We start from the raw sequence: 15,441 nt of genomic DNA on the forward strand, positions 1-15,441 counted from the left end.
AGTTTTTCTCTTGTAATTGAGATCTAATCTTACTGCATTTTGGTCAGAAAAGATGCTTGGAATGATTTCTATTTTTTTGAATTTACCAAGGCTAGCTTTATGGCCCAGGATGTGATCTATCCTGGAGAAGGTTCCATGTGCGATTGAGAAAAAGGTGAAATTCATTGTTTTGGGATGAAATGTCCTATAGATATCAATTAGGTCTAACTCGTCTATTGTATCATTTAAAGTTTGTGTTTCCTTGTTAATTTTCTGTTTAGTTGATCTATCCATAGGTGTGAGTGGGGTATTAAAGTCTCCCACTATTATTGTGTTGTTGTTAATTTCTCCTTTCATACTTGTTAGCATTTGTCTTACATACTGCGGTGCTCCCGTGTTGGGTGCATATATATTTATAATTGTCATATCTTCTTCTTGGATTGATCCTTTAGTCATTATGTAGTGACCATCTTTGTCTTTTTTCACAGCCTTTGTTTTAAAGTCTATTTTATCTGATATGAGTATTGCTACTCCTGCTTTCTTTTGGTCCCTATTTGCATGGAAAATCTTTTTCCAGCCCTTCACTTTCAGTCTGTATGTGTCCCCTGTTTTGAGGTGGGTCTCTTGTAGACAACATATGTAGGGGTCTTGTTTTTGTATCCATTCAGCCAGTCTTTGTCTTTTGGTTGGGGCATTCAACCCATTTACGTTTAAGGTAATTACTGATAAGTACGATCCCGTTGCCATTTACTTTATTGCTTTGGGTTCGAATTTATACACCATTTTTGTGTTTCCTGTCTAGAGAATATCCTTTAGTATTTGTTGGAGAGCTAGTTTGGTGGTGCAGAATTCTCTCAGCTTTTGCTTGTCTGAAAAGCTTTTGATTTCTCCTTCATACTTGAATGAGATCCTTGCTGGGTACAATAATCTGGGCTGTAGGTTATTTTCTTTCATCATTTTAAGTATGTCTTGCCATTCCCTCCTGGCTTGAAGAGTTTCTAATGAAAGATCAGCTGTTATCCTTATGGGTATTCCCTTGTGTGTTATTTGTTGTTTTTCCCTTGCTGCTTTTAATATTTGTTCTTTGTGTTTGATCTTTGTTAATTTGATTAATATGTGTCTTGGGGTGTTTCTCCTTGGGTTTATCCTGTTTGGGACTCTCTGGGTTTCTTGGACTTGGGTGATTATTTCCTTCCCCATTTTAGGGAAGTTTTCAACTATTATCTCCTCAAGTATTTTCTCATGGTCTTTCTTTTTGTCTTCTTCTTCTGGGACCCCTATGATTCGAATGTTGTAGCATTTAATATTGTCCTGGAGGTCTCTGAGATTGTCCTCATTTCTTTTAATTCGCTTTTCTTTTATCCTCTCTGATTCATTTATTTCTACCATTCTATCTTCTAATTCACTAATCCTATCTTCTGCCTCTGTTATTCTACTATTTGTTGCCTCCAGAGTGTTTTTAATTTCACTTATTGTATTATTCATTATATATTGACTCTTTTTTATTTCTTCTAAGTCCTTGTTAAACCTTTCTTGCATCTTCTCAATCCTTGCCTCCAGGCTATTTATCTGTGATTCCATTTTAATTTCAAGATTTTGGATCAATTTCACTATCATTATTCGGAATTCTTTATCAGGTAGATTCCCTATCTCTTCCTCTTTTGTTTGGTTTGGTGGGCATTTATCCTGTTCCTTTATCTGCTGGCTATTCCTCTGTCTCTTCATCTTGTTTAAATTGCTGAGTTTGGGGTGTCCTTTCTGTATTCTGGCAGTTTGTGGAGTTCTCTTTATTGTGGCGTTTCCTCACTCTGTGTGGGTTTGTACAGGTGGCTTGTCAAGGTTTCCTGGTTAGGGAAGCTTGTGTCGATGTTCTGGTGAATGGAGCTGTATTTCTTCTCTCTGGAGTGTAATGAAATGTCCAGTAATGAGTTATGAGATGTCTATGGTTTTGGGGTGACTTTGGGCAGCCTGTATCTTGAAGCTCAGGGCTGTGTTCCTTTGTTGCTGGAGAATTTGCTTGGTATGTCTTGCCCTGGAACTTGTTGGCCCTTGTGTGGTGCTTGGTTTCAGTGTCGGTATGGAGGCGTTTGATGAGCTCCTGTCAATTAATGTTCCTTGGAGTCAGGAGTTCCCTGGAGTCAGGATTTGGACTTAAGCCTCCTACTTCCAGTTATCAGTCTTATTTTTACAGTAGTTTCAAAACTTCTCCTTCTATACAGCACCATTGATAAAACATCTATGTTAAAGATGAAAAGTTTCTCTACTGTGAGGGTCACTCAGAGAGGTTCACAGCGTTACATGGAGAAGAGAAGTGGGAGGAGGGAGATAGAGGTAACCCAAATGAGATGAGGTGGAATCAATAGTGGAGAGAGTGGGCTAGCCAGTAGTCACTTCCTTATGTGCACTCCACAACTGGACCTCTCAGAGATGTTCACGGGGTTATACAGAGAAGAGAAGAAGGAGGCAGGAGACAGAGGTGGCCAGAAGGATAAAAGGGGGAAATGAAAAGGAGGGAGACAGATCCAGCCAGTAATCAGTTCCCTAAGTGTTCTCCACCGTCTGGAACACACAGAAATTCACAGAGTTGGGTAGAGTAGAGAGGGGTTAGGGAGGAGATACAGGCGACCTGGTGGAGAAAACGGAGAGTCCAACGGGAGAGAGAGCAGTCAAGCCAGTAATCTCGTTCCCTAATGAAAAAGGGTCCTGAAGATTGGGTTCTTAAAGGTACAAAATTGGTAACAAATACATAAAAGCAAAAATTAAAACTCTAGAGTAGAGTTTGGGATTTCAAAAATGCGATGTTAATGTAAAGAAGAAGGAAAAGAAGAGAGAAAAAACGAACAAAGAAAAACAAACAAGGACGTGAAAATTATAAAGAAACTACAGGTACAAAATTGATAACTAATACCAAAAAGCAAAAGTTAAAAATCTAGAGTAGAGTTTGGAATTTCACAAATACAATGTTAAAAAAAAAGAAGAAGAAAAATAAAGAGAGAAAACAAACAAACCAACAAAAACAATGTTGCAAAAATTATAAAGAAAATACAGGTACAAAATTGATATCAAATACCAAAAAGCATAAATTAAAAATCTTGAGTAGAGTTTGGAATTGCAGATATACAATGTTATACAAAAGAAGAAGAGAAAGAAACAGAGGGGAAAAAAAGTCACAGAAATTATGAAAAAAACTATAGGTACAAAATTGATAACATATACCAAAAGGCTAAAATTAAAAATCTAGAGTAGAGTTTGGAATTTCAAAAATACAATGTTAAAGAAAAGAAGAAAAAGAAAAATCAAAACAAAACAAAACATGGTCAAAAAATTATAAAATATATACATGAAGTTTGCTGAAGAAGGAAAAAAAATAGGGTCTTTTTTTTTTTTTTTTTGCAAAGTAATAGTTATAAAAGTGAAAATTAAAGGACAATAGAGGACTTAATTTTTTTTTTTAATTAAAAAAAAGAAAGAAAGATTGATCGTAAAAATATATCTAGGTCTTTCTCTGGTTTTGTTGTGAGTATTGTGGGTTCAGTTCATTTTTGGCTAGTTCCTTGGTCTGACTTATATTTCTCAAGATCTATAGGCCCCTTCCTATGTAGTCCGTAGTAAACACAGGGTTTTAATCTATGGCCTGTAGCTTCCAAGGCGTTTCCCTCTGTTATAGCTTCTTCTGTTTGCTGGTCTCTTCAGTGTCTGGTTCCCGCCCTGACACAAAGGGGACGGTGGAGGACACTATTTTTTTTTTTATTTTATTTAGGCTCACTTGTTCAGCCGCGCTGTGGGGAGGGAGGGAGGGATGCTGCAAACAGATAACACTGGCGTGCGCTCGCAGTGCCTCAGCCACACTGGGTCTGCCCCTGCTCCCGGCGCGTGTAGCCTCCCTGCCCACACTGCTCGGGCTCGAGGTTGTTCCGCCGGGAACAATCAGAGGCCGGCCCTGGGCTGAGCTCCCAGGTCCAAGCTGCTCAGGTTCAGGCACTCGGGTAGTCCTCAGAGGTGCAGACTCGGTTGGGCCTGCGTTTTGTGCTCTTCCCAGATCCGAGCAGCTCAGGTGATGAGGTGTTTGGCGGGCGCCAATGCTGCGACTTATCGCCTCCCCGCCACTCGGTTATCTAGGTGTAAAACCGGCGCACCTTCTCAGGCAGATGTTGACCGTCCAGACCCCCAAGAAGTTTTAGTTAGCAAAGAAGCCTGCTTACAGTTTTATAGACAGTGTCTCTCTTGGGCTGCGATTGCCCCCTTACGGCTCTGGCTGCCTGTCACCGGAGGGGGAAGGTCTGCAGCTGGCTATCTCTGTTCAGTCCTTTGTTCTGTGCGCGGGCCTGGCGGTGTCTTAGGTTAGGGCTGGCTTTTCGCGTGGTAGATATCCCACAGTCTGGTTTGCTAGCCCAAATTATTTCGCTCAGATAGCGCTCAGGACATTAGGGCCCGATTCTTATTCTAAGGGACACAGCCTGCGCCGTGCTTCCCTGCCCAGCCCCCGCTTGTTAATGCCGTGTGCAGGCATCTGCGCTGCTTCTCCGCTGGGGGAGTTACCGTAGGGCTCACAATCTGCAATTTTTAATTGTTTATTTATTCTTTTTTCTCCCTTTTATGTTGCCCTCTGTGCTTCCAAAGCTCGGCACAGATTCGGCAGTGAGAAGGTTTCCTGGTGTTTGGTAACTTCTCTCTTTTTAAGACTCCCTTCCGGGATGGAACTCCGTCCCTCTCTCTTTTGTCTCTTTTTTTGTCTTTTATATTTTTTCCTACCTCCTTTCGAAGAGTTGGGTTGCTTTTCTGGGTGCCTGATGTCCTCTGCCGGCATTCAGAAATTGTTTTGTGGAATTTACTCGACGTTTAGATCCTCTTTTGATGAATTTGTGGAGGAGAAAGCATTCTCCCCGTCCTACTCCTCCGCCATCTTGGCTCCTCCCCTCACAACTTGCCTTTTTGAATTTGTGTATAATAATCTTTCACATGGTTGTTCTGGCATAATGCTGTGCTTTACGAGTCTTATTTCTTAATGATTGGCAAATGCTGACCTATTGTTTTCTGAATCATCAGACACGGCTGGTATACTATGCTTTAATTCACAAACTCTGCAGGTAACAGTGGTTTCTATTCTATTACATTTGAGTTTCTGTAGACTAGTCACAACATAATCAACAGTTTCCTCAATTCTATTTAAGAGGACATGGAACATGTGTGCTGCCCAGGAATAGGTAGATATTTTAAGTAACTTAAATATTTTAAAAAGAAAATTGAAACTAATTTTGTTAAGTTGCTGTTTGATAGAAAGACAAATATCTTATGTAGTAAAGATAATTAATGTCAAAGTTTTTGAAATGGGGATTCTCTGGTAATTTCATGCATGCGAAGATTCAAATAGTAGAGCTCATGATCTTAATACCACAGATATTGTAGGCATTCAATGAGAATATTTTACTAATAAATGTAGACATGAGACAGGCAGTAACAACAGTGTCTGAGATTTTATCTTACCTGGTGACTCAGATGGTAAAGAATCTGTCTGCAATACAGGAGACCCACATTCGATCTCTGGGATCGAATGGGAAGATCCTCTAGAGAAGGAAATTTCTACCCACTCCAGTGTTTCTTTCTGAAGAATTCCATGGATGAAGAAACCTGGTGGGCTACAGTCCATGGAGTCACAAAGAGTCAGACTTGACTGTGGGACTAACACCTCACAGACAAAATGTTACCCCAAATTTCTGACTGATGGCTCTGCCATGACTTTATTAAGGCAGAAATAGCTAGATTAAATCAGTGCTGTATTTAAGGCTCTTTGATGATAAGTGGGCTTCCCAAGTGGCACTAGTGGTAAAGAACCTGCCTGCCAATGCAGGAGACATGAGATGCAGGTTTGATCCCTGGGTTGGGAAGATCCCTGGGTTGGGAAGATCCCTTGGAAGAGGGCATGGCAACCCACTCCAGCATTCTTATCTGGAGAATCCCCATATACAGAGGAATCCGGCAGGCTATAATCCATAGGTCGCAGAGTCATACATAACTGAAGTAACTTAGCATGCATGCATGATTGTAAGAGACAGAAATCCAACTCTAACAAGTATATGCAAAAAAGGGATTTTGGTTTATATAATATTTGTCAGAATGACCTGTTTACACTACATCATAAACAGTCATAATAGTTCAGTGGTTTAAATTACAGTTAGATCTATCAGCTGAAACAATATTATCAGGAAACTTTCTATTTACTTATCTATAGACCTTGGTGGATTGACTTCATTTTGAGGAGGATGGGAAAGATTAATCTTAGATTTTACAAGTTTTAAAACTTAGGAATTCACAAAGAAATTCTGAAAAGATCTTGGTATTCACACTAGTTTTCAAAGTTGTACTTCAGTTATATGTACTCCTGGTACATATAATTTATGAGGGGATAAAGGAGTTGTGGTCTGATAATGACAGTTAATGGTGGTAGTTAATTTTATATTTAAATTTGCCTGGGCCATAGTACCCAAATATTTGGTCAAACATTATTATGGATATTTTGTGAGGGTGTTTTTTTTTTTTTTTCAGATGAGATTAATTCTTAAATCAGTGGACTTTGAATAAAGCAAAGTGCCCTCCATAATGTGAGTGGGCTTTATTTAATAAGCTGAAGTCTTAATAGAACAAAGACTGACCTCCCTTGAGCAAAAGTTATTCTGCCAGTGGACAGCCTTCAGGCTTGAACTGTTTAACCCTGGCTTCTTCTTGGGTTTCCAGACTGCTGGCTTACCCTGCAGATTTGGACTTGCCAGCCTTCATAATCATGTGAAATATTTTCTTTAAAATAATGTTAAATATTAACATTAAATATTAAATAATGTTAAAAATTTAAAAATATTCCTTAAAATAAATCTCTCTCTCTTTCTACACACATACACATGCATTTTATTTGTTCTATTTCTTTGGAGAGTCGGACTATATAAATTGCCTATTTTCATAGAAAAATATTATGCTTGATTGTTGCACAAAATGATTTAAAGTAGATAAAGAACAGTTACTGAATAAATATGCAAAGAGCACACAATATAAAATAGATGTCTACTACATAATTCTAATTCAGCAAGTCACTGCAGTGCCAAGATGATTAAAAGAACAACATTTTTTTTAAATTACATTTTTCTAATAGGAAGGATGTTATAATCATTAAATAAAATTTGTAAAATTAAGAACTGCAACAATAAGAGGAAAACAGCCCTACAATTTTCCAACCTAACAATTACCAATGATACCATCTGGTGAATTGTCATCTACTCTTGTCTTTAGGTCTTTTGTATATAGTTATATTTGTACTTAATGAATACCTTTAGGCAAGGTATTTGTCACAGAGAAGCTAAGTTTTCTGCAATGATTTGACTTTAAGAATCAATTAATGAAGTAGCCACTATCAGAAATATTGCCAGTTGAGGTGACAGAAGGAAAAAAATATCTCTGGAGGGTCTTATACTCACATTCAAATACTCTGGCCAAACATTACATGAGTATTTCCATCCACAATTATTTGGCCCAAACTGGTCATATAGTTCCAGTCAAAGAGAAAGTTGTAGGAAGCATTTTTGAATAACAGTAAACCAGAAATTCTTATTAAGTAGCACCAAGAGCTTCCACAGTTCTTAACTGATTGGAGAATTATGATTGTTAATTACAAGACTGACTGAAATATACAAGTTTCAGGAACCTAAGAGGGTATTTCTTAGTATTCTTTATCTCTTAGTAAATCAGAACTTGTGACTTATTCATGATACAACTAGTATCTTAGCCTCCCCTGACAGGCTATAGCCACATATTCAGATACTTGTTTGAAATAGTCTAACACTGGTGTCACTTTGTAAATTTATATCATTCTTGTTAGGGCTGCACTTTGCATACAATGTATATGGTTTTTAGTACTATCTCTATAACCCATCTGATAAGCCATAGTTACATGTTTTTTCAGAGATAGAACTGGTGAAATGAAAGAAGGAGGTGGAAAGGGACATTACAGAAAAAAATCAAAAAACAAATAAAAGGGATTGGATGGAAACAAGAATACATAAATTCTGCTTTGGAATATATGTAAAGCTGTTCGGAAAGCAACTGGTGAGATGGAGAAAAGAAAACTTGAGGATTCTCAAATGATGCTCTTATTTTCTACTCTAAAGTAAAAATTGAGCTTATATGTTGCATGCTGTTTCTTAGGTCTCTAATAAGAAATATTCTCCTTCCTTATCACATGGTCAAAAAACCATAAAGCTATAAAACTACCAGTATTCCTTGAATTTTTACTGTTCTAGAACAATAGCCTTTCAGAAATGTTAATTCTTCATTTCATTTCTACCCATAATGTGTGGCTTAAAATCCTCACAGGACCACGGGGAAGGCTTACAGTCCTAACATTTTCCAGGCATATGGGTTTCAGAGCCAGAGACTGCATACATTTTAGATGTTATAGGTTTAGCAGAATTAGAAAGATAATTATGATTATTACCTGGAATTATAAGCCATTAATAATGAGGACAGTTCAGTCTCCCAATATTTAATAAGAGTTCCAGGTGGCACTAGTAGCAAAGAACCCACCTGCCAGTGCAAGAATACAAGAGATGCAGGTTTGATCCCTTGTTCATGAAGATCCCTTGGAGGAGAGCATGGCAGCCCATTCCAGTATTCTTGTCTGAAAATCCCCATGGACAGTGGAGCCTGGCTGGCTATAGTCCATAGGGTCGCAAAGAGTTGGACATGACTAAAACAACTTAGCATACCATGATGAAAACCAGAATAATTTCACTGTTCATAATACTACCATTCATAATACTACCAGAGCTATAGTTTGTGACTTTACTGCTTAAAGATTTTCAGTAACTTCTTGGTACTTCAAGTATTAATATAAACTCAAAAGAGGTGCTATTTTGAAACTGTAATTATTTGATCTTAATTTCTTTTCCACTATTTTATTTTACACAGAAAGTTCTCAGATAAATATACTAATATACATAAAAATGGCCTATAATTTTTCTACCTGACAATTTCAAGAATATCCTTCCAACATTCTTGAGTAACCCCAATGTCTGACCTCAAGTACCACCTTCTTTAGGAAGTAGTCATTAAATGTCCATAATGACCCTGGATGAGGTAGTTATTCCTTTCTCCATGCTCAGAAATATTTGATATTCTACCCTCCCTCTCACATTTAATGTTCTACTAAAGCTGTTTATCTGAGTTTCTACATCGACATGTAGCTCTCCATTTATTGTTTCTGTACTGACACGGAATACCTTGCTTGCTCTGCCTCCATCCATTAATTTATAGATTTGTAGATGAGGTAAGCTGATTACAGTAATTATTCAGTGACCTCACCTAATTGGAGTGTAGAGAAAGTGTACTTGAGTAGGTGATATCAAAGACCATAAACTGGAGTGAAGTAACTGATGATTATGATGATTATTTTTAAAGTGATTTATCTGTAATTGTACAGGATGTTAGAATAGAAGGCTACTTGAACTCAGGTTTCTTACTCTCAGACATATATATATATATATATATATATATATACACACACACACACACACACGTATAGACATACATATATACATATACATATGTGTGTGTGTGTATATATATATCTTAGAAATTTTGTCTTTCTTCAGTAAATACTAAGATAGATAATGCTAATATACAGCCATGCTGATTTAAATATTTGACTTAATGTGACATTATAAAATATTAACCTGTTAATTCTATCTATGAGTGAATAAACTTTGTCCTAGAAAACATAAATATCTCTTTCATTGCTCTTGTATTAGCACAAATCTCTAAGTTACTGAGGTTTCTTCTTTATAATATAAGTAATATTTTGCAAATATCATGCATATGTGCTCCGTCAGTCATGCCGACTCTTTGCCATCACATGGACTGTAGCCCTCCAGGCTCCTCTGTTCATGGGATTTCCCAGGCACGAATACTGGAGAGGATTACCATTTCCTTCTACAGGGGATCTTCCCAACCCAGGAATGGAACCTGTTTCTCTTGCATTTTCAGGTGTATTCTTTACCTCTGAGCCACCTAGGAAGTCCACATGCAAATACCATACTTTTTCCTTAATAATCTAACCCAAAGACTGCTTTCAGAGATCCTCATTCTCAGAATGTCTCTGAACTTATTGAATTTTCTAAAAACAATAGCAAATGAAGCAACTGACAAACAACTAATCTCGAGAATATACAAGCAACTCCTACAGCTCAACTCCAGAAAAATAAATGACCCAATCAAAAAATGGGCCAAAGAACTAAATAGACATTTCTCCAAAGAAGACATACAGATGGCTAACAAACACATGAAAAGATGCTCAACATCACTCATTATCAGAGAAATGCAAATCAAAACCACCATGAGGTACCATTTCACACCAGTCAGAATGGCTGCGATCCAAAAGTCTACAAGTCATAAATGCTGGAGAGGGTGTGGAGAAAAGGGAAGCCTCTTACACTGTTGGTGGGAATGCAAGCTAGCACAGCCACTATGGAGAACAGTGTGGAGATTCCTTAAAAAACTGGAAATAGAACTGCCTTATGATCCAGCAATCCCACTGCTGGGCATACACACTGAGGAAACCAGAAGGGAAAGAGACACGTGTACCCCAATGTTCATCGCAGCACTGTTTATAATAGCCAGGACATGGAAGCACCCTAGATGTCCATCAGCAGATGAATGGATAAGAAAGCAGTGGTACATATACACAATGGAGTATTACTCAGCCATTAAAAAGAATACATTTGAATCAGTTCTAATGAGGTGGATGAAACTGGAGCCTATTATACAGAGTGAAGTAAGCCAGACAGAAAAACACCAATACAGTATACTAACGCATATATATGGAATTTAGAAAGATGGTAACAATAACCCTGTATACGAGACAGCAAAAGAGACACTGATGTATAGAACAGTCTTATGGACTCTGTGGGAGAGGGAGAGGGTGGGACGATTTGGGAGAATGGCATTGAAACATGTAAAATATCATGTATGAAATGAGTTGCCAGTCCAGGTTCGATGCATGATACTGGATGCTTGGGGCTGGTGCACTGGGACGACCCAGAGGGATGGTATGGGGAGGGAGGAGGGAGGAAGGTTCAGGATGGGGAACACATGTATACCTGTGGCAGATTCATTTTGATATTTGGCAAAACTAATACAATTATGTAAAATTTAAAAATAAAATAAAATTTAAAAAATAATAATAATAAAATAGTTTAAAAAATAAAATAAAATAAAAATACAGAAGTCCAAGCTCCTTTTGAAATATACTGATTTATAGTATTCAATTCAGTCTTTGAATATGTATTTACTATAAGTTCCATAGGAGATTTTAAATCAATGCTGGGATGGAGAATGTTTGCCTTCAAAATAGGATATTCTCTAAGGAGCTGTTGAAAATCTTTTTGCATTATATATATTTCTCATTTTTTTTTAACACTAAAGCTGGCAGTATTGTAGTGACCCTCTGAAAAGAGTTCTGAGGTCTCCATGTGAATATCTGTCTTTGCACCTGTCCCTTTGAAGAACAAACTAAATCTGTCTCAACTTTAAATGGCTGATACTAACCTGGAAAGCTTCCAACTTTGCCTTTGTCTACTCTCTATAATGCTTAATATGACAAAATAAGATGGTGAATGAGAATAGAGCAGAAGTAAGGATGAGAGCACAGTGAGCAATAGAAAATTGAAAGGAAAGAGTAGGTCATATGAATGGATTCTTTCTATGCTGGATCATGTCCAAAGATGATAACATGGTACATTGTTATGTTTCTAACCTAGGCAGAGGTAGTCAAAAGTAGCATTTTTAGACAACTGCCTGAATTCAAGATACAGGAAGAAATTTTATGTATCAATATTTTCATGTACACCCATGACTGATTCATGTCAATGTATGGCAAAAGCCACTACAGTATTGTAAAGTGATTAGCCTCCAATTAAAATAAAGTAATTAATTTTTTAAATGATTATTCAGTTAAGGTAGATCAGCTATATGTTAATTCAGTATGTGTTTATATATTAATATGTTGAGGGTATCCAATAGTTGGGTAACTACATTGAAAAGTTTATTATCCAAATATATAAATGTTGTATTTTTAAATTTGTCCTAAATTATCTATGTCAAATTTAAAAACAGGTTGTTTTTTAAGTTTTTCTACATTAGAATTTGGTCAGCCTGCTTCCTTGGTTTCTGAGAAGCTTAGATAAAATTAATCACTACCTAGTTGATATGATTTCTATACCTGTCAATTTTGAATGACCATCGCAAAACTCTTTAAATAAATCAATATCCATCTCCATTACTAAACTAAGACAGAGACCATGACTGGTTTTTCTTTATCTTTTCAGAATCTAAGTGTTATACATGATTGAACTCATTTAATTCTCAAAGTAATCTCAGGAGGTAATTAATAATATTATTTCCATATTACTTGTGGGGAAACTGATTTCTACAGAACTTGTTTTGTTCATAACCTTCATTTTCTGATAATTGCTGATCTTTTCATATGCTAAATGAAGAAATTGGTACTTAGATGTGTAAAGTAATAAAACTGAGAATGCATGTTGTATCATCTCTATTTTCTGTTCTTGTCTCAAATTGGTAATTATCAGAAAAAAAAAAAAAAGAGGATAATGATTTTGACCTCTCAAATCCCAGTGAACACTGCAAACCAAAGTTCAACTGTTTTCTTCAGTTAAAATGTTCAAGTTCCAAAGTCATCCTTGAAGAAAATTAACAATATGACAATAATTGTCACATTTCTTTAATAGCATATATGAAAGTAGAAAATATTTAAACCATTTTAATCTTACAGGTTTTAAAAGTTAGTAATATGGTTATAAAATATTAACTATGTATCTTATGGCATTGGTACCACATATTACATAAAGACAATTAAAGACATGTAAAAAAAATCACACTCTTTGAGCTCACAGTATAACAATAATTAAATAACAGTATTATATATATATATATATATACAGTGTCTCCAAGTTTTCAAGGAATATTATTCACATTATAAAATATGTACAATGGTCTTTGAAATATCTAAATTTTTGGATGATGATGATTATGTGAAGGAATCGGAAGTGGGGTTGGTGGGTAAAATTTTCAAGAAAAATAAGTAATAAAAGTAAGCAAAGTATGTAAATATCCAAATAGCTCCTACTCATCCAGTTATTTATTTATTCACTCAACTTATAATTATTGAATGTCAGCTATATGTGCTAAGCATTCTTCTAGACACTGAGAATTCAGTAAAAAGTAAAGAAATCTTTGCTCTCATGGAAACTATATTTTAAAATAAAGGTACAGATAATGAGTAAATAAAGGTAATAAGAATGCTATGCAGCTATTATAGTTGGGTGATGTCATAATGCATAACTAAATGGATACTTCAGAACTGATGGTGTGTGAGAGTTTCACTGAGACAATATTTGAGGAGAGAATGCTGAATCACACAAGACGGTAAATAATGTTAACATTATAAGAAACATTTCAGGGTGAGCATTCAAGAGACACATGAATTTGAAATTCTGAAGGGTCCAAAGATAGGCAATAGAGGTGAAGTGTAGAAGCCTGGGGTACAAGATAAAGACAATGATGAAGACAAAGATAAAGACAGAAGGCATACCTTACAAGAAAGGGAGAGGAAATTCTCTCATTCTGATTTTTTAAAATCACTGGCTATTGATGAATGATGGATGTGGGTTTGGCAAAACTAGACACAGGGCTATTAGGTAAAAGATTTTTGAAGATGTCAATGTGGGAATCATGCAACAAAAGTGCAATGGAAAGAAGTTGGTCATTTAAGAGAAATTGTGGAGTTAGAATTTGCCAATTCATTGGATTTGGTGGGTGAATTAAAGATAAATCAATGATTTTTTTTTTTTCTTGAAAAGTGGGTAGTTCACTCATATATGGATGCCTAGGAAAGGAACAACTATGGATAGAGTAAAAATAAGGAACTCGGTGCTAATTGAAAACGTCAATATTAGATAGATGATAGAGAAAATAAAACAAGACAATAATAAGATATACCTATCTAGAATGTAAGAAAGGATTTATAGTTAGAAGTTTAGGCTAGGAAATTGTTTGGGGGTTAAAAGATAATCATAAAGGGCTGGATTTAGTCACCCAAATACATATTCAGAAAAGAAAAGCAACTCTAGACTAGGTACTAAAAATTTAATATATGAACAGAAGTAAAGGAACTAAGAAAGATTAAAGATAACTTGGTTGGATTGTAATGGAGCAGGACCCTATGGGGCCTTCCCAGAATAGACCCCTCATGTCCTCAGCCTGTCTCTTCTCTGTAGAAAAACTTAAATGTAATCATAGAAGTGAGAAAATGCAGAAACAAAAGAAAGAACTCAAAGAACTCAAAGGCAAAATAATAATAGTTATCTCTTAACCAAAGTAAAGGGCCTTTAGTTCTTCCTCAAGGACAATAGATAATATTCTGAGTCATATTATTTGAGTTGTTTTGCAGGTATTGAAACCCCACCAGGCAGAAGAAAGTTAACTACAGGATGAACAGACTGTAGCCATGACATAAGTTGCTCCATGACAATTTTGGAACTTGTCTCAAGGAAATGGGAATAAACTGATCCTGGAACTGCAAAATAACTGTATTAAAGCAATCAAGATGATGCTGATCAGACTATCACATGGTCAATTTCAAAATGATTTTCAGAGCTGACTGTGATGCTTTGCATATAGCCCCCTCTTTCCACACATACAACCCTGAAAATCCTCCTTTGGAAAGCTCTTGCTCCCTGATCAGCAACTGGGAGTTGTTTTTGGACATGAGTACAACTTCTCCCTAGGTTGTTGGCTTCCTGAATAAAGCAAGCTTTCTTTTCACACCAACATTTGTCTCTCAAGCATTGGCTTTTGAACAGAGGGCAGCCAAACCTAAGCTTGGTAACAGGATGAGTAGTTAAAATAACATGGGACTTTTGAGGTAACTTTTATTTTGATTGATTGAACATTAATTGAAAAAAATGGTTTCATTAGCTTCAAGGTTTTTTTTTTTTCATTTTGTCTTCACCACATATGTCTACACAAACATGAAATGTAAATATCATATCCAGGGCCTTTGGCAATTTAAACTCTGTTTTTTGTTTTAGATTGTTTTAGATTATCAAAATACAGAGCTCTTTTTGCATGATGTTTCTGACCCTATTAGTGAATCAGTCTACATCTGTATATTCAAATTTCCTTGAAACTTTTGCATAAGTAGTATAAAAAATATTCTTGTTGTTGAGTCACTAAGTCTTGTGTGACTCTTTTGTGACCCCGTGGACTGTAGACCTCCAGGTTTCTCTCTCCATGGGATTTTTCAGGCAAGAACATTGGAGTGGGTTGCCATTTCCTTCTCCCAGGGATCTTCCCAACCCAGGGATCAAACCCAAATTTCCAACACTGGCAGGTAGATTCTTT

Source organism: Bubalus bubalis, chromosome 6 (assembly GCF_019923935.1).
Source record: "Bubalus bubalis isolate 160015118507 breed Murrah chromosome 6, NDDB_SH_1, whole genome shotgun sequence".
Taxonomy (NCBI): Eukaryota; Metazoa; Chordata; class Mammalia; order Artiodactyla; family Bovidae; genus Bubalus; species Bubalus bubalis.